Source organism: Taudactylus pleione, unplaced genomic scaffold (genome assembly GCF_031769625.1).
Source record: "Taudactylus pleione unplaced genomic scaffold, aTauple2 ptg000773l, whole genome shotgun sequence".
In the NCBI taxonomy this organism is placed as follows: domain Eukaryota; kingdom Metazoa; phylum Chordata; class Amphibia; order Anura; family Myobatrachidae; genus Taudactylus; species Taudactylus pleione.
In genome coordinates this window covers 37,501-55,000 of record NW_028285175.1, presented here as the reverse complement: position 1 = coordinate 55,000, position 17,500 = coordinate 37,501, and the positions used below count along the sequence as shown (strand labels likewise).

Below are 17,500 nucleotides of genomic sequence, written 5' to 3'. Positions count from 1 at the left end.
GGGAGACCACCTGGGAATACCAGTAGCTGTAGGTAACTTTATACTGCCATAACATTCTTTTCTATTACATTTTACATTTAATTTTTCAACTTATCATTGCATTTATTTGAGTTAAGAAGTAAAAGAGGTCTAAAGTTAATGTTTTTGAGCGCCTACAGCCAAACCACACTGGACATGCCCAATCTCGTCTGATCTTGGAAGCTATGCAGTGTTGAGCCTGGTTAGTACTTGAATGGGAGACCACCTGGGAATACCAGGTGCTGTAGGTAATTTTATACTGCCATAACATTATTTTCTATCAAATTTTACATTTAATTTTTATAACTTATCAATGAATTTACATGAGTTAAGAAGTAATAGATGTCTAAAGTTAATATTTTTGAGCACCTACAGCCAAATCACACTGGACATGCCCAATCTCGTTTGATCTTGGAAGCTATGCAGTGTTGGGCTTGGTTAGTACTTGCATGGGAGACCACCTGGGAATACCAGGTGCTGTAGGTAATTTTATGCAGCCATAACATTCTTTTCTATTACATTTTACATTTAATTTTTTCAACTTATCAATGAATTTACTTGAGTTAAGAAGTAATAGAGGTCTAAATTTAAAGTTTTGAGCACCTACAGCCAAACCACACTGGACATGCCCAATCTCGTTTGATCTTGGAAGCTATGCAGTGTTGGGCCTGGTTTGTACTTGCATGGGAGACCACCTGGGAATACCTGGTGCTGTATGTAATTTTAGACAGCCAAAACAATCTTTTCTATTACATTTTACATTAATTTTTTCTACTTATCAATGAATTTACTTGAGTTAAGAAGTAAAAGAGGTCTAAAGTTAATGTTTTTGAGCACCTACAGCCAAACCACACTGGACATGCCCAATCTCATCTGATCTTGGAAGCTATGCAGTGTTGGGCCTGGTTAGTACTTGGATGGGAGACCACCTGGGAATACCAGGTGCTGTAGGTAATTTTATACAGCCATAACGTTCTTTTCTATTACATTTTACATTTAATTTTTTCAACTTATCAATGAATTTACTTGAGTTAAGAAGTAATAGAGGTCTAAAGTTAATGGTTTTGAGCACCTACAGCCAAACCACACTGGACATGCCCAATCTCGTCTGATCTTGGAAGCTTTGCAGTGTTGGGCCTGGTTAGTACTTGGATGGGAGACCACCTGGGAATACCAGGAGCTGTAGGTAATTTTATACGGCCATAACATTCTTTTCTTTTACATTTTACATTTCATTTTTCAACTTATCATTGAATTTACTTGAGTTAAGAAGTAAAAGAGGTCTAAAGTTAATGTTATTGAGCACCTACAGCCAAACTACACTGGACATGCCCAATCTCGTCTGAACTTGGAAGCTATGCAGTGTTGGGCCTGGTTAGTACTTGGATGGGAGACCACCTGGGAATACCAGGTGCTGTAGGTAATTTTATACTGCCATAACATTCTTTTCTATTAAATTTTACATTTAATTTTTTCAACTTATCATTGAATTTACTTGAGTTAAGAAGTAAAAGATGTCTAAATTTAATGTTTTTGAGCACTTACAGTCAAACCACAGAGGACATGCCCAATCTCATCTTATCTTGCAAACTATGCAGTGTTGGGCCTGGTTGGTACTTGGATGGGAGACCACCTGGGAACACCAGGTGCTGTAGGTAATTTTATACTGCCATAACATTCTTTTCTATTACATTTTACATTTAATTTTTTCAACTTATCAATGAATTTACTTGAGTTAAGAAGTAATAGAGGTCTAAATTTAATGCTTTTGAGCACCTACAGCCAAACCACACTGGACATGCCCAATCTTGTCTGATCTTGGAAGCTATGCAGTGTTGGGCCTGGTTTGTACTTGCATGGGAGACCACCTGGGAATACCTGGTGCTGTATGTTATTTTAGACAGCCAAAACATTCTTTTCTATTACATTTTACATTTAATTTTTTCAACTTATCAATGAATTTACTTGAGTTAAGAAGTAAAAGAGGTCTAAAGTTAATGTTTTTGAGCAGCTACAGCCAAACCACACTGGACATGCCCAATCTCGTCTGATCTTGGAAGCTATGCAGTGTTGGGCCTGGTTAGTACTTGGATGGGAGACCACCTGGGAATACCAGGTGCTGTAGGTAATTTTATACAGCAATCACATTCTTTTCTATTACATTTTACATTTAATTTTTTCAACTTATCAATGAATTTACCTGAGTTAAGAAGTAATAGAGGTCTAAAGTTAATGTTTTTGAGCACCTACAGCCAAACCACACTGGAGATGCCCAATCTCGTCTGATCTTGGAAGCTATGCAGTGTTGCGCCTAGTTAGTAATTGAATGGGAGACCACCTGGGAATACCAGGTGCTGTAGGTAATTTTATACTGCCATAACATTCTTTTCTATTAAATTTTACATGTAATTTTTTCAACTTATCAGTGAATTTACATGAGTTAAGAAGTAATAGATGTCTAAAGTTAATATTTTTGAGCACCTACAGCCAAACCACACTGGACATGCCCAATCTCATCTGATCTTGGAAGCTATGCAGTGTTGGGCCTGGTTAGTACTTGGATGGGAGACCACCTGGGAATACCAGGTGCTGTAGGTAATTTTATACTGCCATAACGTTCTTTTCTATTACATTTTACATTTAATTTTTTCAACTAATCAATGAATTTACTTGAGTTAAGAAGTAAGAGAGGTCTAAAGTTAATGTTTTTGAGAACCTACAGCCAAACCACACTGGACATGCCCAATCTCATCTGATCTTGGAAGCTTTGCAGTGTTGGGCCTGCTTAGTACTTGGATGGGAGACCACCTGGGAATACCAGGAGCTGTAGGTAATTTTATACGGCCATAACATTCTTTTCTATTACATTTTACATTTAATTTTTCAACTTATCAATGAATTTACTTGAGTTAAGAAGTAATAGAGGTCTAAATTTAATGCTTTTGAGCACCTACAGCCAAACCACACTGGACATGCCCAATCTCGTCTGATCTTGGAAGCTATGCAGTGTTGGTCCTGGTTTGTACTTGCATGGGAGACCACCTGGGAATACCTGGTGCTGTATGTAATTTTAGACAGCCAAAACATTCTTTTCTATTACATTTTACATTTAATTTTTCAACTTATCATTGCATTTACTTGAGTTAAGAAGTAAAAGAGGTCTAAAGTTAATGTTTTTGAGCGCCTACAGCCAAACCACACTGGACATGCCCAATCTCGTCTGATCTTGGAAGCTGTGCAGTGTTGGGCCTGGTTAGTACTTGGATGGGAGACCACCTGGGAATACCAGGAGCTGTAGGTAACTTTATACTGCCATAACATTCTTTTCTATTACATTTTACATTTAATTTTTCAACTTATCATTGCATTTACTTGAGTTAAGAAGTAAAAGAGGTCTAAAGTTAATGTTTTTGAGCGCCTACAGCCAAACCACACTGGACATGCCCAATCTCGTCTGATCTTGGAAGCTATGCAGTGTTGAGCCTGGTTAGTACTTGAATGGGAGACCACCTGGGAATACCAGGTGCTGTAGGTAATTTTATACTGCCATAACATTATTTTCTATCAAATTTTACATTTAATTTTTACAACTTATCAATGAATTTACATGAGTTAAGAAGTAATAGATGTCTAAAGTTAATATTTTTGAGCACCTACAGCCAAACCACACTGGACATGCCCAATCTCGTTTGATCTTGGAAGCTATGCAGTGTTGGGCTTGGTTAGTACTTGCATGGGAGACCACCTGGGAATACCAGGTGCTGTAGGTAATTTTATGCAGCCATAACATTCTTTTCTATTACATTTTACATTTAATTTTTTCAACTTATCAATGAATTTACTTGAGTTAAGAAGTAATAGAGGTCTAAATTCAAAGTTTTGAGCACCTACAGCCAAACCACACTGGACATGCCCAATCTCGTTTGATCTTGGAAGCTATGCAGTGTTGGGCCTGGTTTGTACTTGCATGGGAGACCACCTGGGAATACCTGGTGCTGTATGTAATTTCAGACAGCCAAAACAATCTTTTCTATTACATTTTACATTAATTTTTTCTACTTATCAATGAATTTACTTGAGTTAAGAAGTAAAAGAGGTCTAAAGTTAATGTTTTTGAGCACCTACAGCCAAACCACACTGGACATGCCCAATCTCATCTGATCTTGGAAGCTATGCAGTGTTGGGCCTGGTTAGTACTTGGATGGGAGACCACCTGGGAATACCAGGTGCTGTAGGTAATTTTATACAGCCATAACGTTCTTTTCTATTACATTTTACATTTAATTTTTTCTACTTATCAATGAATTTACTTGAGTTAAGAAGTAATAGAGGTCTAAAGTTAATGGTTTTGAGCACCTACAGCCAAACCACACTGGACATGCCCAATCTCGTCTGATCTTGGAAGCTTTGCAGTGTTGGGCCTGGTTAGTACTTGGATGGGAGACCACCTGGGAATACCAGGAGCTGTAGGTAATTTTATATGGCCATAACATTCTTTTCTTTTACATTTTACATTTCATTTTTCAACTTATCATTGAATTTACTTGAGTTAAGAAGTAAAAGAGGTCTAAAGTTAATGTTATTGAGCACCTACAGCCAAACTACACTGGACATGCCCAATCTCGTCTGAACTTGGAAGCTATGCAGTGTTGGGCCTGGTTAGTACTTGGATGGGAGACCACCTGGGAATACCAGGTGCTGTAGGTAATTTTATACAGCCATAACATTCTTTTCTATTACATTTTACATTTAATTTTTTCAACTTATCAATGAATTTACTTGAGTTAAGAAGTAATAGAGGTCTAAAGTTAATGTTTTTGAGCACCTACAGCCAAACCACACTGGAGATGCCCAATCTCGTCTGATCTTGGAAGCTATGCAGTGTTGCGCCTTGTTAGTACTTGGATGGGAGACCACCTGGGAATACCAGGAGCTGTAGGTAACTTTATACTGCAATAACATTCTTTTCTATTACATTTTACATTTAATTTTTCAACTTATCATTGAATTTACTTGAGTTAAGAAGTAAAAGAGGTCTAAAGTTAAGGTTTTTGAGCACCTACAGCCAAACCACACTGGACATGCCCAATCTCGTCTGATCTTGGAAGATATGCAGTGTTGGGCCTGGTTAGTACTTGAATGGGAGACCACCTGGGAATACTAAGTGCTGTAGGTAATTTTAAACTGCCATAACATTCTTTTCTATTACATTTTACATTTAATTTTTTCAACTTATCAATGAATTTACATGAGTTAAGAATTAATAGATATCTAAAGTTAATATTTTTGAGCACCGACAGCCAAACCACACTGGACATGCCCAATCTCGTTTGATCTTGGAAGCTATGCAGTGTTGGGCCTGGTTAGTACTTGGATGGGAGACCACCTGGGAATACCAGGTGCTGTAGGTAATTTTAGGCAGCCATAACATTCTTTTCTATTACATTTTACATTTAATTTTTTCAACTTATCAATGAATTTACTTGAGTTAAGAAGTAATAGAGGTCTAAATTTAATGTTTTTGAGCACCTATAGCCAAACCACACTGGACATGCCCAATCTCATTAGATCTTGGAAGCTATGCAGTGTTGGGCCTGGTTTGTACTTGCATGGGAGACCACCTGGGAATACCTGGTGCTGTATGTAATTTTAGACAGGCAAAACATTCTTTTCTATTACATTTTACATTTAATTTTTTCTACTTATCAATGAATTTACTTGAGTTAAGAAGTAAAAGAGGTCTAAAGTTAATGTTTTTGAGCACCTACAGCCAAACCACACTGGACATGCCCAATCTCGTCTGATCTTGGAAGCTATGCAGTGTTGGGCCTGGTTAGTACTTGGATGGGAGACTACCTGGGAATACCAGGTGCTGTAGGTAATTTTATACTGCCATAACGTTCTTTTCTATTACATTTTACATTTAATTTTTTCAACTAATCAATGAATTTACTTGAGTTAAGAAGTAAGAGAGGTCTAAAGTTAATGTTTTTGAGCACCTACAGCCAAACCACACTGGACATGCCCAATCTCGTCTGATCTTGGAAGCTTTGCAGTGTTGGGCCTGGTTAGTACTTGGATGGGAGACCACCTGGGAATACCAGGAGCTGTAGGTAATTTTATACGGCCATAACATTCTTTTCTATTACATTTTACATTTAATTTTTCAACTTATCATTGAATTTACTTGAGTTAAGAAGTAAAAGAGGTCTAAAGTTAATGTTTTTGAGCACCTACAGCCAAACCACACTGGACATGCCCAATCTCGTCTGAACTTGGAAGCTATGCAGTGTTGGGCCTGGTTAGTGCTTGGATGGGAGACCACCTGGGAATACCAGGTGCTGTAGGTAATTTTATGCAGCCATAACATTCTTTTCTATTACATTTTACATTTAATTTTTTCAACTTATCAATGAATTTACTTGAGTTAAGAAGTAATAGAGGTCTAAATTTAATGCTTTTGAGCACCTACAGCCAAACCACACTGGACATGTCCAATCTCGTCTGATCTTGGAAGCTATGCAGTGTTGGTCCTGGTTTGTACTTGCATGGGAGACCACCTGGGAATACCTGGTGCTGTATGTAATTTTAGACAGCCAAAACATTCTTTTCTATTACATTTTACATTTAATTTTTTCTACTTATCAATGAATTTACTTGAGTTAAGAAGTAAAAGAGGTCTAAAGTTAATGTTTTTGAGCACCTACAGCCAAACCACACTGGACATGCCCAATATCGTCTGATCTTGGAAGCTGTGCAGTGTTGGGCCTGGTTAGTACTTGGATGGGAGACCACCTGGGAATACCAGGAGCTGTAGGTAACTTTATACTGCCATAACATTCTTTTCTATTACATTTTACATTTAATTTTTCAACTTATCATTGCATTTACTTGAGTTAAGAAGTAAAAGAGGTCTAAAGTTAATGTTTTTGAGCGCCTACAGCCAAACCACACTGGACATGCCCAATCTCGTCTGATCTTGGAAGCTATGCAGTGTTGAGCCTGGTTAGTACTTGAATGGGAGACCACCTGGGAATACCAGGTGCTGTAGGTAATTTTATACTGCCATAACATTATTTTCTATCAAATTTTACATTTAATTTTTACAACTTATCAATGAATTTACATGAGTTAAGAAGTAATAGATGTCTAAAGTTAATATTTTTGAGCACCTACAGCCAAACCACACTGGACATGCCCAATCTCGTTTGATCTTGGAAGCTATGCAGTGTTGGGCTTGGTTAGTACTTGCATGGGAGACCACCTGGGAATACCAGGTGCTGTAGGTAATTTTATGCAGCCATAATATTCTTTTCTATTACATTTTACATTTAATTTTTTCAACTTATCAATGAATTTACTTGAGTTAAGAAGTATTAGAGGTCTAAATTTAAAGTTTTGAGCACCTACAGCCAAACCACACTGGACATGCCCAATCTCGTTTGATCTTGGAAGCTATGCAGTGTTGGGCCTGGTTTGTACTTGCATGGGAGACCACCTGGGAATACCTGGTGCTGTATGTAATTTTAGACAGCCAAAACAATCTTTTCTATTACATTTTACATTAATTTTTTCTACTTATCAATGAATTTACTTGAGTTAAGAAGTAAAAGAGGTCTAAAGTTAATGTTTTTGAGCACCTACAGCCAAACCACACTGGACATGCCCAATCTCATCTGATCTTGGAAGCTATGCAGTGTTGGGCCTGGTTAGTACTTGGATGGGAGACCACCTGGGAATACCAGGTGCTGTAGGTAATTTTATACAGCCATAACGTTCTTTTCTATTACATTTTACATTTAATTTTTTCAACTTATCAATGAATTTACTTGAGTTAAGAAGTAATAGAGGTCTAAAGTTAATGGTTTTGAGCACCTACAGCCAAACCACACTGGACATGCCCAATCTCGTCTGATCTTGGAAGCTTTGCAGTGTTGGGTCTGGTTAGTACTTGGATGGGAGACCACCTGGGAATACCAGGAGCTGTAGGTAATTTTATACGGCCATAACATTCTTTTCTTTTACATTTTACATTTCATTTTTCAACTTATCATTGAATTTACTTGAGTTAAGAAGTAAAAGAGGTCTAAAGTTAATGTTATTGAGCACCTACAGCCAAACTACACTGGACATGCCCAATCTCGTCTGAACTTGGAAGCTATGCAGTGTTGGGTCTGGTTAGTACTTGGATGGGAGACCACCTGGGAATACCAGGTGCTGTAGGTAATTTTATACTGCCATAACATTCTTTTCTATTAAATTTTACATTTAATTTTTTCAACTTATCATTGAATTTACTTGAGTTAAGAAGTAAAAGATGTCTAAATTTAATGTTTTTGAGCACTTACAGTCAAACCACAGAGGACATGCCCAATCTCATCTTATCTTGCAAACTATGCAGTGTTGGGCCTGGTTGGTTCTTGGATGGGAGACCACCTGGGAACACCAGGTGCTGTAGGTAATTTTATACTGCCATAACATTCTTTTCTATTACATTTTACATTTAATTTTTTCAACTTATCAATGAATTTACTTGAGTTAAGAAGTAATAGAGGTCTAAATTTAATGCTTTTGAGCACCTACAGCCAAACCACACTGGACATGCCCAATCTTGTCTGATCTTGGAAGCTATGCAGTGTTGGGCCTGGTTTGTACTTGCATGGGAGACCACCTGGGAATACCTGGTGCTGTATGTTATTTTAGACAGCCAAAACATTCTTTTCTATTACATTTTACATTTAATTTTTTCAACTTATCAATGAATTTACTTGAGTTAAGAAGTAAAAGAGGTCTAAAGTTAATGTTTTTGAGCAGCTACAGCCAAACCACACTGGACATGCCCAATCTCGTCTGATCTTGGAAGCTATGCAGTGTTGGGCCTGGTTAGTACTTGGATGGGAGACCACCTGGGAATACCAGGTGCTGTAGGTAATTTTATACAGCAATCACATTCTTTTCTATTACATTTTACATTTAATTTTTTCAACTTATCAATGAATTTACCTGAGTTAAGAAGTAATAGAGGTCTAAAGTTAATGTTTTTGAGCACCTACAGCCAAACCACACTGGAGATGCCCAATCTCGTCTGATCTTGGAAGCTATGCAGTGTTGCGCCTAGTTAGTAATTGAATGGGAGACCACCTGGGAATACCAGGTGCTGTAGGTAATTTTATACTGCCATAACATTCTTTTCTATTAAATTTTACATTTAATTTTTTCAACTTATCAGTGAATTTACATGAGTTAAGAAGTAATAGATGTCTAAAGTTAATATTTTTGAGCACCTACAGCCAAACCACACTGGACATGCCCAATCTCGTCTGATCTTGGAAGCTATGCAGTGTTGGGCCTGGTTAGTACTTGGATGGGAGACCACCTGGGAATACCAGGTGCTGTAGGTAATTTTATACTGCCATAACGTTCTTTTCTATTACATTTTACATTTAATTTTTTCAACTAATCAATGAATTTACTTGAGTTAAGAAGTAAGAGAGGTCTAAAGTTAATGTTTTTGAGCACCTACAGCCAAACCACACTGGACATGCCCAATCTCATCTGATCTTGGAAGCTTTGCAGTGTTGGGCCTGCTTAGTACTTGGATGGGAGACCACCTGGGAATACCAGGAGCTGTAGGTAATTTTATACGGCCATAACATTCTTTTCTATTACATTTTACATTTAATTTTTCAACTTATCAATGAATTTACTTGAGTTAAGAAGTAATAGAGGTCTAAATTTAATGCTTTTGAGCACCTACAGCCAAACCACACTGGACATGCCCAATCTCGTCTGATCTTGGAAGCTATGCAGTGTTGGTCCTGGTTTGTACTTGCATGGGAGACCACCTGGGAATACCTGGTGCTGTATGTAATTTTAGACAGCCAAAACATTCTTTTCTATTACATTTTACATTTAATTTTTCAACTTATCATTGCATTTACTTGAGTTAAGAAGTAAAAGAGGTCTAAAGTTAATGTTTTTGAGCGCCTACAGCCAAACCACACTGGACATGCCCAATCTCGTCTGATCTTGGAAGCTTTGCAGTGTTGGGCCTGGTTAGTACTTGGATGGGAGACCACCTGGGAATACCAGGAGCTGTAGGTAATTTTATACTGCCATAACATTCTTTTCTATTACATTTTACATTTCATTTTTCAACTTATCATTGAATTTACTTGAGTTAAGAAGTAAAAGAGGTCTAAAGTTAATGTTATTGAGCACCTACAGCCAAACTACACTGGACATGCCCAATCTCGTCTGAACTTGGAAGCTATGCAGTGTTGGGTCTGGTTAGTACTTGGATGGGAGACCACCTGGGAATACCAGGTGCTGTAGGTAATTTTATACTGCCATAACATTCTTTTCTATTAAATTTTACATTTAATTTTTTCAACTTATCATTGAATTTACTTGAGTTAAGAAGTAAAAGATGTCTAAATTTAATGTTTTTGAGCACTTACAGTCAAACCACAGAGGACATGCCCAATCTCATCTTATCTTGCAAACTATGCAGTGTTGGGCCTGGTTGGTACTTGGATGGGAGACCACCTGGGAACACCAGGTGCTGTAGGTAATTTTATACTGCCATAACATTCTTTTCTATTACATTTTACATTTAATTTTTTCAACTTATCAATGAATTTACTTGAGTTAAGAAGTAATAGAGGTCTAAATTTAATGCTTTTGAGCACCTACAGCCAAACCACACTGGACATGCCCAATCTTGTCTGATCTTGGAAGCTATGCAGTGTTGGGCCTGGTTTGTACTTGCATGGGAGACCACCTGGGAATACCTGATGCTGTATGTTATTTTAGACAGCCAAAACATTCTTTTCTATTACATTTTACATTTAATTTTTTCAACTTATCAATGAATTTACTTGAGTTAAGAAGTAAAAGAGGTCTAAAGTTAATGTTTTTTAGCAGCTACAGCCAAACCACACTGGACATGCCCAATCTCGTCTGATCTTGGAAGCTATGCAGTGTTGGGCCTGGTTAGTACTTGGATGGGAGACCACCTGGGAATACCAGGTGCTGTAGGTAATTTTATACAGCAATCACATTCTTTTCTATTACATTTTACATTTAATTTTTTCAACTTATCAATGAATTTACCTGAGTTAAGAAGTAATAGAGGTCTAAAGTTAATGTTTTTGAGCACCTACAGCCAAACCACACTGGAGATGCCCAATCTCGTCTGATCTTGGAAGCTATGCAGTGTTGCGCCTAGTTAGTAATTGAATGGGAGACCACCTGGGAATACCAGGTGCTGTAGGTAATTTTATACTGCCATAACATTCTTTTCTATTAAATTTTACATTTAATTTTTTCAACTTATCAGTGAATTTACATGAGTTAAGAAGTAATAGATGTCTAAAGTTAATATTTTTGAGCACCTACAGCCAAACCACACTGGACATGCCCAATCTCGTCTGATCTTGGAAGCTATGCAGTGTTGGGCCTGGTTAGTACTTGGATGGGAGACCACCTGGGAATACCAGGTGCTGTAGGTAATTTTATACTGCCATAACGTTCTTTTCTATTACATTTTACATTTAATTTTTTCAACTAATCAATGAATTTACTTGAGTTAAGAAGTAAGAGAGGTCTAAAGTTAATGTTTTTGAGCACCTACAGCCAAACCACACTGGACATGCCCAATCTCATCTGATCTTGGAAGCTTTGCAGTGTTGGGCCTGCTTAGTACTTGGATGGGAGACCACCTGGGAATACCAGGAGCTGTAGGTAATTTTATACGGCCATAACATTCTTTTCTATTACATTTTACATTTAATTTTTCAACTTATCAATGAATTTACTTGAGTTAAGAAGTAATAGAGGTCTAAATTTAATGCTTTTGAGCACCTACAGCCAAACCACACTGGACATGCCCAATCTCGTCTGATCTTGGAAGCTATGCAGTGTTGGTCCTGGTTTGTACTTGCATGGGAGACCACCTGGGAATACCTGGTGCTGTATGTAATTTTAGACAGCCAAAACATTCTTTTCTATTACATTTTACATTTAATTTTTCAACTTATCATTGCATTTACTTGAGTTAAGAAGTAAAAGAGGTCTAAAGTTAATGTTTTTGAGCGCCTACAGCCAAACCACACTGGACATGCCCAATCTCGTCTGATCTTGGAAGCTATGCAGTGTTGAGCCTGGTTAGTACTTGAATGGGAGACCACCTGGGAATACCAGGTGCTGTAGGTAATTTTATACTGCCATAACATTATTTTCTATCAAATTTTACATTTAATTTTTTCAACTTATCAATGAATTTACATGAGTTAAGAAGTAATAGATGTCTAAAGTTAATATTTTTGAGCACCTACAGCCAAACCACACTGGACATGCCCAATCTCGTTTGATCTTGGAAGCTATGCAGTGTTGGGCTTGGTTTGTGCTTGCATGGGAGACCACCTGGGAATACCAGGTGCTGTAGGTAATTTTATACTGCCATAACATTCTTTTCTATTAAATTTTACATTTAATTTTTTCAACTTATCATTGAATTTACTTGAGTTAAGAAGTAAAAGATGTCTAAATTTAATGTTTTTGAGCACTTACAGTCAAACCACAGAGGACATGCCCAATCTCATCTTATCTTGCAAACTATGCAGTGTTGGGCCTGGTTGGTACTTGGATGGGAGTCCACCTGGGAACACCAGGTGCTGTAGGTAATTTTATACTGCCATAACATTCTTTTCTATTACATTTTACATTTAATTTTTTCAACTTATCAATGAATTTACTTGAGTTAAGAAGTAATAGAGGTCTAAATTTAATGCTTTTGAGCACCTACAGCCAAACCACACTGGACATGCCCAATCTTGTCTGATCTTGGAAGCTATGCAGTGTTGGGCCTGGTTTGTACTTGCATGGGAGACCACCTGGGAATACCTGGTGCTGTATGTTTTTTTAGACAGCCAAAACATTCTTTTCTATTACATTTTACATTTAATTTTTTCAACTTATCAATGAATTTACTTGAGTTAAGAAGTAAAAGAGGTCTAAAGTTAATGTTTTTGAGCACCTACAGCCAAACCACACTGGACATGCCCAATCTCGTCTGATCTTGGAAGCTATGCAGTGTTGGGCCTGGTTAGTACTTGGATGGGAGACCACCTGGGAATACCAGGTGCTGTAGGTAATTTTATACAGCCATAACATTCTTTTCTATTACATTTTACATTTAATTTTTTCAACTTATCAATGAATTTACCTGAGTTAAGAAGTAATAGAGGTCTAAAGTTAATGTTTTTGAGCACCTACAGCCAAACCACACTGGAGATGCCCAATCTCGTCTGATCTTGGAAGCTATGCAGTGTTGCACCTAGTTAGTAATTGAATGGGAGACCACCTGGGAATACCAGGTGCTGTAGGTAATTTTATACTGCCATAACATTCTTTTCTATTAAATTTTACATTTAATTTTTTCAACTAATCAATGAATTTACTTGAGTTAAGAAGTAAGAGAGGTCTAAAGTTAATGTTTTTGAGCACCTACAGCCAAACCACACTGGACATGCCCAATCTCATCTGATCTTGGAAGCTTTGCAGTGTTGGGCCTGCTTAGTACTTGGATGGGAGACCACCTGGGAATACCAGGAGCTGTAGGTAATTTTATACGGCCATAACATTCTTTTCTATTACATTTTACATTTAATTTTTCAACTTATCATTGAATTTACTTGAGTTAAGAAGTAAAAGAGGTCTAAAGTTAATGTTTTTGAGCACCTACAGCCAAACCACACTGGACATGCCCAATCTCGTCTGAACTTGTAAGCTATACAGTGTTGGGCCTGGTTAGTACTTGGATGGGAGACCACCTGGGAATACCAGGTGCTGTAGGTAATTTTATACTGCCATAACATTCTTTTCTATTAAATTTTACATTTAATTTTTTCAACTTATCATTGAATTTACTTGAGTTAAGAAGTAAAAGAGGTCTAAATTTAATGCTTTTGAGCACCTACAGCCAAACCACACTGGACATGCCCAATCTTGTCTGATCTTGTAAGCTATGCAGTGTTGGGCCTGGTTTGTACTGGGATGGGAGACCACCTGGGAATACCAGATGCTGTAGGTACTTTTATACAGCCAAAACATTCTTTTCTATTACATTTTACATTTAATTTTTTCAACTTATCAATGAATTTACTTGAGTTATGAAGTAATAGATGTCTAAAGTTAATATTTTTGAGCACCTACAGCCAAACCACACTGGACATGCCCAATCTCGTTTGATCTTGGAAGCTATGCAGTGTTGGGCCTGGTTAGTACTTGGATGGGAGACCACCTGGGAATACCAGGTGCTGTAGGTAATTTTATGCAGCCATAACATTCTTTTCTATTACATTTTACATTTAATTTTTTCAACTTATCAATGAATTTACTTGAGTTAAGAAGTAATAGAGGTCTAAATTTAATGCTTTTGAGCACCTACAGCCAAACCACACTGGACATGCCCAATCTCGTCTGATCTTGGAAGCTATGCAGTGTTGGTCCTGGTTTGTACTTGCATGGGAGACCACCTGGGAATACCTGGTGCTGTATGTAATTTTACACAGGCAAAACATTCTTTTCTATTACATTTTACATTTAATTTTTTCAACTTATCAATGAATTTACTTGAGTTAAGAAGTAAAAGAGGTCTAAAGTTAATGTTTTTGAGCACCTACAGCCAAACCACACTGGACATGCCCAATCTCATCTGATCTTGGAAGCTATGTAGTGTTGGGCCTGGTTACTACTTGGATGGGAGACCACCTGGGAATACCAGGTGCTGTAGGTAATTTTATACAGCCATAACATTCTTTTCTATTACATTTTACATTTAATTTTTTCAACTTATCAATGAATTTACTTGAGTTAAGAAGTAATAGAGGTCTAAATTTAATGCTTTTGAGCACCTACAGCCAAACCACACTGGACATGCCCAATCTTGTCTGATCTTGGAAGCTATGCAGTGTTGGTTCTGGTTTGTACTTGCATGGGAGACCACCTGGGAATACCTGGTGCTGTATGTAATTTTAGACAGCCAAAACATTCTTTTCTATTACATTTTACATTTAATTTTTTCTACTTATCAATGAATTTACTTGAGTTAAGAAGTAAAAGAGGTCTAAAGTTAATGTTTTTGAGCACCTACAGCCAAACCACACTGGACATGCCCAATCTCGTCTGATCTTGGAAGCTGTGCAGTGTTGGGCCTGGTTAGTACTTGGATGGGAGACCACCTGGGAATACCTGGAGCTGTAGGTAATTTTATACGGCCATAACATTCTTTTCTTTTACATTTTACATTTCATTTTTCAACTTATCATTGAATTTACTTGAGTTAAGAAGTAAAAGAGGTCTAAAGTTAATGTTATTGAGCACCTACAGCCAAACTACACTGGACATGCCCAATCTCGTCTGAACTTGGAAGCTATGCAGTGTTGGGCCTGGTTGGTACTTGGATGGGAGACCACCTGGGAATACCAGGTGCTGTAGGTAATTTTATACAGCCATAACATTCTTTTCTATTAAATTTTACATTTAATTTTTTCAACTTATCATTGAATTTACTTGAGTTAAGAAGTAAAAGATGTCTAAATTTAATGTTTTTGAGCACTTACAGTCAAACCACAGAGGACATGCCCAATCTCATCTTATCTTGCAAACTATGCAGTGTTGGGCCTGGTTGGTACTTGGATGGGAGACCACCTGGGAACACCAGGTGCTGTAGGTAATTTTATACTGCCATAACATTCTTTTCTATTACATTTTACATTTAATTTTTTCAACTTATCAATGAATTTACTTGAGTTAAGAAGTAATAGAGGTCTAAATTTAATGCTTTTGAGCACCTACAGCCAAACCACACTGGACATGCCCAATCTTGTCTGATCTTGGAAGCTATGCAGTGTTGGGCCTGGTTTGTACTTGCATGGGAGACCACCAGGGAATACCTGGTGCTGTATGTTATTTTAGACAGCCAAAACATTCTTTTCTATTACATTTTACATTTAATTTTTTCAACTTATCAATGAATTTACTTGAGTTAAGAAGTAAAAGAGGTCTAAAGTTAATGTTTTTGAGCACCTACAGCCAAACCACTCTGGACATGCCCAATCTCGTCTGATCTTGGAAGCTATGCAGTGTTGGGCCTGGTTAGTACTTGGATGGGAGACCACCTGGGAATACCAGGTGCTGTAGGTAATTTTATACAGCCATAACATTCTTTTCTATTACATTTTACATTTAATTTTTTCAACTTATCAATGAATTTACTTGAGTTAAGAAGTAATAGAGGTCTAAAGTTAATGTTTTTGAGCACCTACAGCCAAACCACACTGGAGATGCCCAATCTCGTCTGATCTTGGAAGCTATGCAGTGTTGCGCCTAGTTAGTACTTGAATGGGAGACCACCTGGGAATACCAGGTGCTGTAGGTAATTTTATACTGCCATAACATTCTTTTCTATTAAATTTTACATTTAAATTTTTCAACTTATCAATGAATTTACATGAGTTAAGAAGTAATAGATGTCTAAAGTTAATATTTTTGAGCACCTACAGCCAAACCACACTGGACATGCCCAATCTCGTCTGATCTTGGAAGCTATGCAGTGTTGGGCCTGGTTAGTACTTGGATGGGAGACCACCTGGGAATACCAGGTGCTGTAGGTAATTTTATAATGCCATAACGTTCTTTTCTATTACATTTTACATTTAATTTTTTCAACTAATCAATGAATTTACTTGAGTTAAGAAGTAAGAGAGGTCTAAAGTTAATGTTTTTGAGCACCTACAGCCAAACCACACTGGACATGCCCAATCTCATCTGATCTTGGAAGCTTTGCAGTGTTGGGCCTGCTTAGTACTTGGATGGGAGACCACCTGGGAATACCAGGAGCTGTAGGTAATTTTATATGGCCATAACATTCTTTTCTATTACATTTTACATTTAATTTTTTCAACTTATCATTGAATTTACTTGAGTTAAGAAGTAAAAGAGGTCTAAAGTTAATGTTTTTGAGCACCTACAGCCAAACCACACTGGACATGCCCAATCTCGTCTGAACTTGGAAGCTATGCAGTGTTGGGCCTGGTTAGTACTTGGATGGGAGACCACCTGGGAATACCAGGTGCTGTAGGTAATTTTATACTGCCATAACATTCTTTTCTATTAAATTTTACATTTAATTTTTTCAACTTATCATTGAATTTACTTGAGTTAAGAAGTAAAAGAGGTCTAAATTTAATGGTTTTGAGCACCTACAGCCAAACCACACTGGACATGCCCAATCTCGTCTGATCTTGGAAGCTATGTAGTGTTGGGCCTGGTTAGTACTTGGATGGGAGACCACCTGGGAATACCAGGTGCTGTAGGTAATTTTATACAGCCATAACATTCTTTTCTATTACATTTTACATTTAATTTTTTCAACTTATCTATGAATTTACTTGAGTTAAGAAGTAATAGATGTCTA

At 37.4% G+C, this 17,500-nt stretch overlaps 12 non-coding genes and 61 pseudogenes across 12 annotated transcripts; all 73 read left to right on the top strand.

Annotated features, from left to right (window-relative positions):
* Positions 1 to 35, top strand: part of LOC148476090 (5S ribosomal RNA) — a 119-nt pseudogene extending 84 nt beyond the window's left edge.
* A 115-nt stretch (positions 36 to 150) lies between these two features.
* On the top strand, positions 151 to 269 carry LOC148476089 (5S ribosomal RNA; annotated as a pseudogene).
* Positions 270 to 385: 116 nt separating this feature from the next.
* Positions 386 to 504, top strand: LOC148476088 (5S ribosomal RNA; annotated as a pseudogene).
* A 115-nt stretch (positions 505 to 619) lies between these two features.
* Positions 620 to 738, top strand: LOC148476087 (5S ribosomal RNA; annotated as a pseudogene).
* Positions 739 to 853: 115 nt separating this feature from the next.
* On the top strand, positions 854 to 972 carry LOC148476086 (5S ribosomal RNA). The gene has a single exon (XR_015872681.1). It is a non-coding gene; the product is annotated as a 5S ribosomal RNA (ribosomal RNA).
* Positions 973 to 1,088: 116 nt separating this feature from the next.
* On the top strand, positions 1,089 to 1,207 carry LOC148476085 (5S ribosomal RNA; annotated as a pseudogene).
* Positions 1,208 to 1,322: 115 nt separating this feature from the next.
* Positions 1,323 to 1,441, top strand: LOC148476084 (5S ribosomal RNA). The gene has a single exon (XR_015872669.1). It is a non-coding gene; the product is annotated as a 5S ribosomal RNA (ribosomal RNA).
* Positions 1,442 to 1,557: 116 nt separating this feature from the next.
* LOC148476083 (5S ribosomal RNA) lies at positions 1,558 to 1,676 on the top strand (annotated as a pseudogene).
* A 116-nt stretch (positions 1,677 to 1,792) lies between these two features.
* LOC148476082 (5S ribosomal RNA) lies at positions 1,793 to 1,911 on the top strand (annotated as a pseudogene).
* Positions 1,912 to 2,027: 116 nt separating this feature from the next.
* On the top strand, positions 2,028 to 2,146 carry LOC148476081 (5S ribosomal RNA; annotated as a pseudogene).
* A 116-nt stretch (positions 2,147 to 2,262) lies between these two features.
* Positions 2,263 to 2,381, top strand: LOC148476080 (5S ribosomal RNA; annotated as a pseudogene).
* Positions 2,382 to 2,497: 116 nt separating this feature from the next.
* Positions 2,498 to 2,616, top strand: LOC148476079 (5S ribosomal RNA). Its single transcript, XR_015872670.1, has one exon. It is a non-coding gene; the product is annotated as a 5S ribosomal RNA (ribosomal RNA).
* A 116-nt stretch (positions 2,617 to 2,732) lies between these two features.
* On the top strand, positions 2,733 to 2,851 carry LOC148476078 (5S ribosomal RNA; annotated as a pseudogene).
* A 115-nt stretch (positions 2,852 to 2,966) lies between these two features.
* LOC148476077 (5S ribosomal RNA) lies at positions 2,967 to 3,085 on the top strand (annotated as a pseudogene).
* A 115-nt stretch (positions 3,086 to 3,200) lies between these two features.
* Positions 3,201 to 3,319, top strand: LOC148476076 (5S ribosomal RNA; annotated as a pseudogene).
* Positions 3,320 to 3,434: 115 nt separating this feature from the next.
* On the top strand, positions 3,435 to 3,553 carry LOC148476075 (5S ribosomal RNA; annotated as a pseudogene).
* Positions 3,554 to 3,669: 116 nt separating this feature from the next.
* Positions 3,670 to 3,788, top strand: LOC148476074 (5S ribosomal RNA; annotated as a pseudogene).
* A 115-nt stretch (positions 3,789 to 3,903) lies between these two features.
* Positions 3,904 to 4,022, top strand: LOC148476073 (5S ribosomal RNA; annotated as a pseudogene).
* Positions 4,023 to 4,137: 115 nt separating this feature from the next.
* On the top strand, positions 4,138 to 4,256 carry LOC148476072 (5S ribosomal RNA). The gene has a single exon (XR_015872659.1). It is a non-coding gene; the product is annotated as a 5S ribosomal RNA (ribosomal RNA).
* A 116-nt stretch (positions 4,257 to 4,372) lies between these two features.
* On the top strand, positions 4,373 to 4,491 carry LOC148476071 (5S ribosomal RNA; annotated as a pseudogene).
* A 115-nt stretch (positions 4,492 to 4,606) lies between these two features.
* On the top strand, positions 4,607 to 4,725 carry LOC148476070 (5S ribosomal RNA). The gene has a single exon (XR_015872668.1). It is a non-coding gene; the product is annotated as a 5S ribosomal RNA (ribosomal RNA).
* A 116-nt stretch (positions 4,726 to 4,841) lies between these two features.
* Positions 4,842 to 4,960, top strand: LOC148476069 (5S ribosomal RNA; annotated as a pseudogene).
* Positions 4,961 to 5,075: 115 nt separating this feature from the next.
* Positions 5,076 to 5,194, top strand: LOC148476068 (5S ribosomal RNA; annotated as a pseudogene).
* A 116-nt stretch (positions 5,195 to 5,310) lies between these two features.
* LOC148476067 (5S ribosomal RNA) lies at positions 5,311 to 5,429 on the top strand (annotated as a pseudogene).
* Positions 5,430 to 5,545: 116 nt separating this feature from the next.
* On the top strand, positions 5,546 to 5,664 carry LOC148476066 (5S ribosomal RNA; annotated as a pseudogene).
* A 116-nt stretch (positions 5,665 to 5,780) lies between these two features.
* Positions 5,781 to 5,899, top strand: LOC148476065 (5S ribosomal RNA; annotated as a pseudogene).
* Positions 5,900 to 6,015: 116 nt separating this feature from the next.
* Positions 6,016 to 6,134, top strand: LOC148476064 (5S ribosomal RNA; annotated as a pseudogene).
* A 115-nt stretch (positions 6,135 to 6,249) lies between these two features.
* On the top strand, positions 6,250 to 6,368 carry LOC148476063 (5S ribosomal RNA; annotated as a pseudogene).
* A 116-nt stretch (positions 6,369 to 6,484) lies between these two features.
* On the top strand, positions 6,485 to 6,603 carry LOC148476062 (5S ribosomal RNA; annotated as a pseudogene).
* Positions 6,604 to 6,719: 116 nt separating this feature from the next.
* LOC148476061 (5S ribosomal RNA) lies at positions 6,720 to 6,838 on the top strand (annotated as a pseudogene).
* A 115-nt stretch (positions 6,839 to 6,953) lies between these two features.
* On the top strand, positions 6,954 to 7,072 carry LOC148476060 (5S ribosomal RNA; annotated as a pseudogene).
* Positions 7,073 to 7,188: 116 nt separating this feature from the next.
* On the top strand, positions 7,189 to 7,307 carry LOC148476059 (5S ribosomal RNA; annotated as a pseudogene).
* Positions 7,308 to 7,422: 115 nt separating this feature from the next.
* On the top strand, positions 7,423 to 7,541 carry LOC148476058 (5S ribosomal RNA; annotated as a pseudogene).
* Positions 7,542 to 7,656: 115 nt separating this feature from the next.
* LOC148476057 (5S ribosomal RNA) lies at positions 7,657 to 7,775 on the top strand. Its single transcript, XR_015872648.1, has one exon. It is a non-coding gene; the product is annotated as a 5S ribosomal RNA (ribosomal RNA).
* A 116-nt stretch (positions 7,776 to 7,891) lies between these two features.
* Positions 7,892 to 8,010, top strand: LOC148476056 (5S ribosomal RNA; annotated as a pseudogene).
* A 115-nt stretch (positions 8,011 to 8,125) lies between these two features.
* On the top strand, positions 8,126 to 8,244 carry LOC148476055 (5S ribosomal RNA; annotated as a pseudogene).
* Positions 8,245 to 8,595: 351 nt separating this feature from the next.
* On the top strand, positions 8,596 to 8,714 carry LOC148476054 (5S ribosomal RNA; annotated as a pseudogene).
* A 116-nt stretch (positions 8,715 to 8,830) lies between these two features.
* LOC148476053 (5S ribosomal RNA) lies at positions 8,831 to 8,949 on the top strand (annotated as a pseudogene).
* Positions 8,950 to 9,065: 116 nt separating this feature from the next.
* On the top strand, positions 9,066 to 9,184 carry LOC148476052 (5S ribosomal RNA; annotated as a pseudogene).
* A 116-nt stretch (positions 9,185 to 9,300) lies between these two features.
* On the top strand, positions 9,301 to 9,419 carry LOC148476051 (5S ribosomal RNA). The gene has a single exon (XR_015872737.1). It is a non-coding gene; the product is annotated as a 5S ribosomal RNA (ribosomal RNA).
* Positions 9,420 to 9,535: 116 nt separating this feature from the next.
* LOC148476050 (5S ribosomal RNA) lies at positions 9,536 to 9,654 on the top strand (annotated as a pseudogene).
* Positions 9,655 to 9,769: 115 nt separating this feature from the next.
* LOC148476049 (5S ribosomal RNA) lies at positions 9,770 to 9,888 on the top strand (annotated as a pseudogene).
* A 115-nt stretch (positions 9,889 to 10,003) lies between these two features.
* Positions 10,004 to 10,122, top strand: LOC148476048 (5S ribosomal RNA; annotated as a pseudogene).
* Positions 10,123 to 10,237: 115 nt separating this feature from the next.
* Positions 10,238 to 10,356, top strand: LOC148476047 (5S ribosomal RNA; annotated as a pseudogene).
* Positions 10,357 to 10,472: 116 nt separating this feature from the next.
* On the top strand, positions 10,473 to 10,591 carry LOC148476046 (5S ribosomal RNA; annotated as a pseudogene).
* A 116-nt stretch (positions 10,592 to 10,707) lies between these two features.
* On the top strand, positions 10,708 to 10,826 carry LOC148476045 (5S ribosomal RNA; annotated as a pseudogene).
* A 116-nt stretch (positions 10,827 to 10,942) lies between these two features.
* LOC148476044 (5S ribosomal RNA) lies at positions 10,943 to 11,061 on the top strand (annotated as a pseudogene).
* A 116-nt stretch (positions 11,062 to 11,177) lies between these two features.
* LOC148476043 (5S ribosomal RNA) lies at positions 11,178 to 11,296 on the top strand (annotated as a pseudogene).
* A 116-nt stretch (positions 11,297 to 11,412) lies between these two features.
* On the top strand, positions 11,413 to 11,531 carry LOC148476042 (5S ribosomal RNA). The gene has a single exon (XR_015872736.1). It is a non-coding gene; the product is annotated as a 5S ribosomal RNA (ribosomal RNA).
* A 116-nt stretch (positions 11,532 to 11,647) lies between these two features.
* LOC148476041 (5S ribosomal RNA) lies at positions 11,648 to 11,766 on the top strand (annotated as a pseudogene).
* A 115-nt stretch (positions 11,767 to 11,881) lies between these two features.
* On the top strand, positions 11,882 to 12,000 carry LOC148476040 (5S ribosomal RNA; annotated as a pseudogene).
* Positions 12,001 to 12,115: 115 nt separating this feature from the next.
* Positions 12,116 to 12,234, top strand: LOC148476039 (5S ribosomal RNA; annotated as a pseudogene).
* Positions 12,235 to 12,350: 116 nt separating this feature from the next.
* Positions 12,351 to 12,469, top strand: LOC148476038 (5S ribosomal RNA; annotated as a pseudogene).
* A 351-nt stretch (positions 12,470 to 12,820) lies between these two features.
* Positions 12,821 to 12,939, top strand: LOC148476037 (5S ribosomal RNA; annotated as a pseudogene).
* A 116-nt stretch (positions 12,940 to 13,055) lies between these two features.
* LOC148476036 (5S ribosomal RNA) lies at positions 13,056 to 13,174 on the top strand. Its single transcript, XR_015872735.1, has one exon. It is a non-coding gene; the product is annotated as a 5S ribosomal RNA (ribosomal RNA).
* A 116-nt stretch (positions 13,175 to 13,290) lies between these two features.
* LOC148476035 (5S ribosomal RNA) lies at positions 13,291 to 13,409 on the top strand (annotated as a pseudogene).
* A 116-nt stretch (positions 13,410 to 13,525) lies between these two features.
* LOC148476034 (5S ribosomal RNA) lies at positions 13,526 to 13,644 on the top strand (annotated as a pseudogene).
* A 115-nt stretch (positions 13,645 to 13,759) lies between these two features.
* LOC148476033 (5S ribosomal RNA) lies at positions 13,760 to 13,878 on the top strand (annotated as a pseudogene).
* Positions 13,879 to 13,994: 116 nt separating this feature from the next.
* Positions 13,995 to 14,113, top strand: LOC148476032 (5S ribosomal RNA; annotated as a pseudogene).
* A 116-nt stretch (positions 14,114 to 14,229) lies between these two features.
* Positions 14,230 to 14,348, top strand: LOC148476031 (5S ribosomal RNA). Its single transcript, XR_015872636.1, has one exon. It is a non-coding gene; the product is annotated as a 5S ribosomal RNA (ribosomal RNA).
* Positions 14,349 to 14,464: 116 nt separating this feature from the next.
* On the top strand, positions 14,465 to 14,583 carry LOC148476030 (5S ribosomal RNA; annotated as a pseudogene).
* Positions 14,584 to 14,699: 116 nt separating this feature from the next.
* LOC148476029 (5S ribosomal RNA) lies at positions 14,700 to 14,818 on the top strand (annotated as a pseudogene).
* A 116-nt stretch (positions 14,819 to 14,934) lies between these two features.
* On the top strand, positions 14,935 to 15,053 carry LOC148476028 (5S ribosomal RNA; annotated as a pseudogene).
* A 116-nt stretch (positions 15,054 to 15,169) lies between these two features.
* LOC148476027 (5S ribosomal RNA) lies at positions 15,170 to 15,288 on the top strand (annotated as a pseudogene).
* A 115-nt stretch (positions 15,289 to 15,403) lies between these two features.
* Positions 15,404 to 15,522, top strand: LOC148476026 (5S ribosomal RNA; annotated as a pseudogene).
* A 116-nt stretch (positions 15,523 to 15,638) lies between these two features.
* Positions 15,639 to 15,757, top strand: LOC148476025 (5S ribosomal RNA; annotated as a pseudogene).
* A 116-nt stretch (positions 15,758 to 15,873) lies between these two features.
* On the top strand, positions 15,874 to 15,992 carry LOC148476024 (5S ribosomal RNA; annotated as a pseudogene).
* A 116-nt stretch (positions 15,993 to 16,108) lies between these two features.
* On the top strand, positions 16,109 to 16,227 carry LOC148476023 (5S ribosomal RNA; annotated as a pseudogene).
* Positions 16,228 to 16,343: 116 nt separating this feature from the next.
* Positions 16,344 to 16,462, top strand: LOC148476022 (5S ribosomal RNA; annotated as a pseudogene).
* Positions 16,463 to 16,578: 116 nt separating this feature from the next.
* On the top strand, positions 16,579 to 16,697 carry LOC148476021 (5S ribosomal RNA). Its single transcript, XR_015872734.1, has one exon. It is a non-coding gene; the product is annotated as a 5S ribosomal RNA (ribosomal RNA).
* Positions 16,698 to 16,813: 116 nt separating this feature from the next.
* LOC148476020 (5S ribosomal RNA) lies at positions 16,814 to 16,932 on the top strand (annotated as a pseudogene).
* Positions 16,933 to 17,048: 116 nt separating this feature from the next.
* LOC148476019 (5S ribosomal RNA) lies at positions 17,049 to 17,167 on the top strand. The gene has a single exon (XR_015872714.1). It is a non-coding gene; the product is annotated as a 5S ribosomal RNA (ribosomal RNA).
* Positions 17,168 to 17,283: 116 nt separating this feature from the next.
* Positions 17,284 to 17,402, top strand: LOC148476018 (5S ribosomal RNA; annotated as a pseudogene).
* Positions 17,403 to 17,500: the final 98 nt, after the last annotated feature.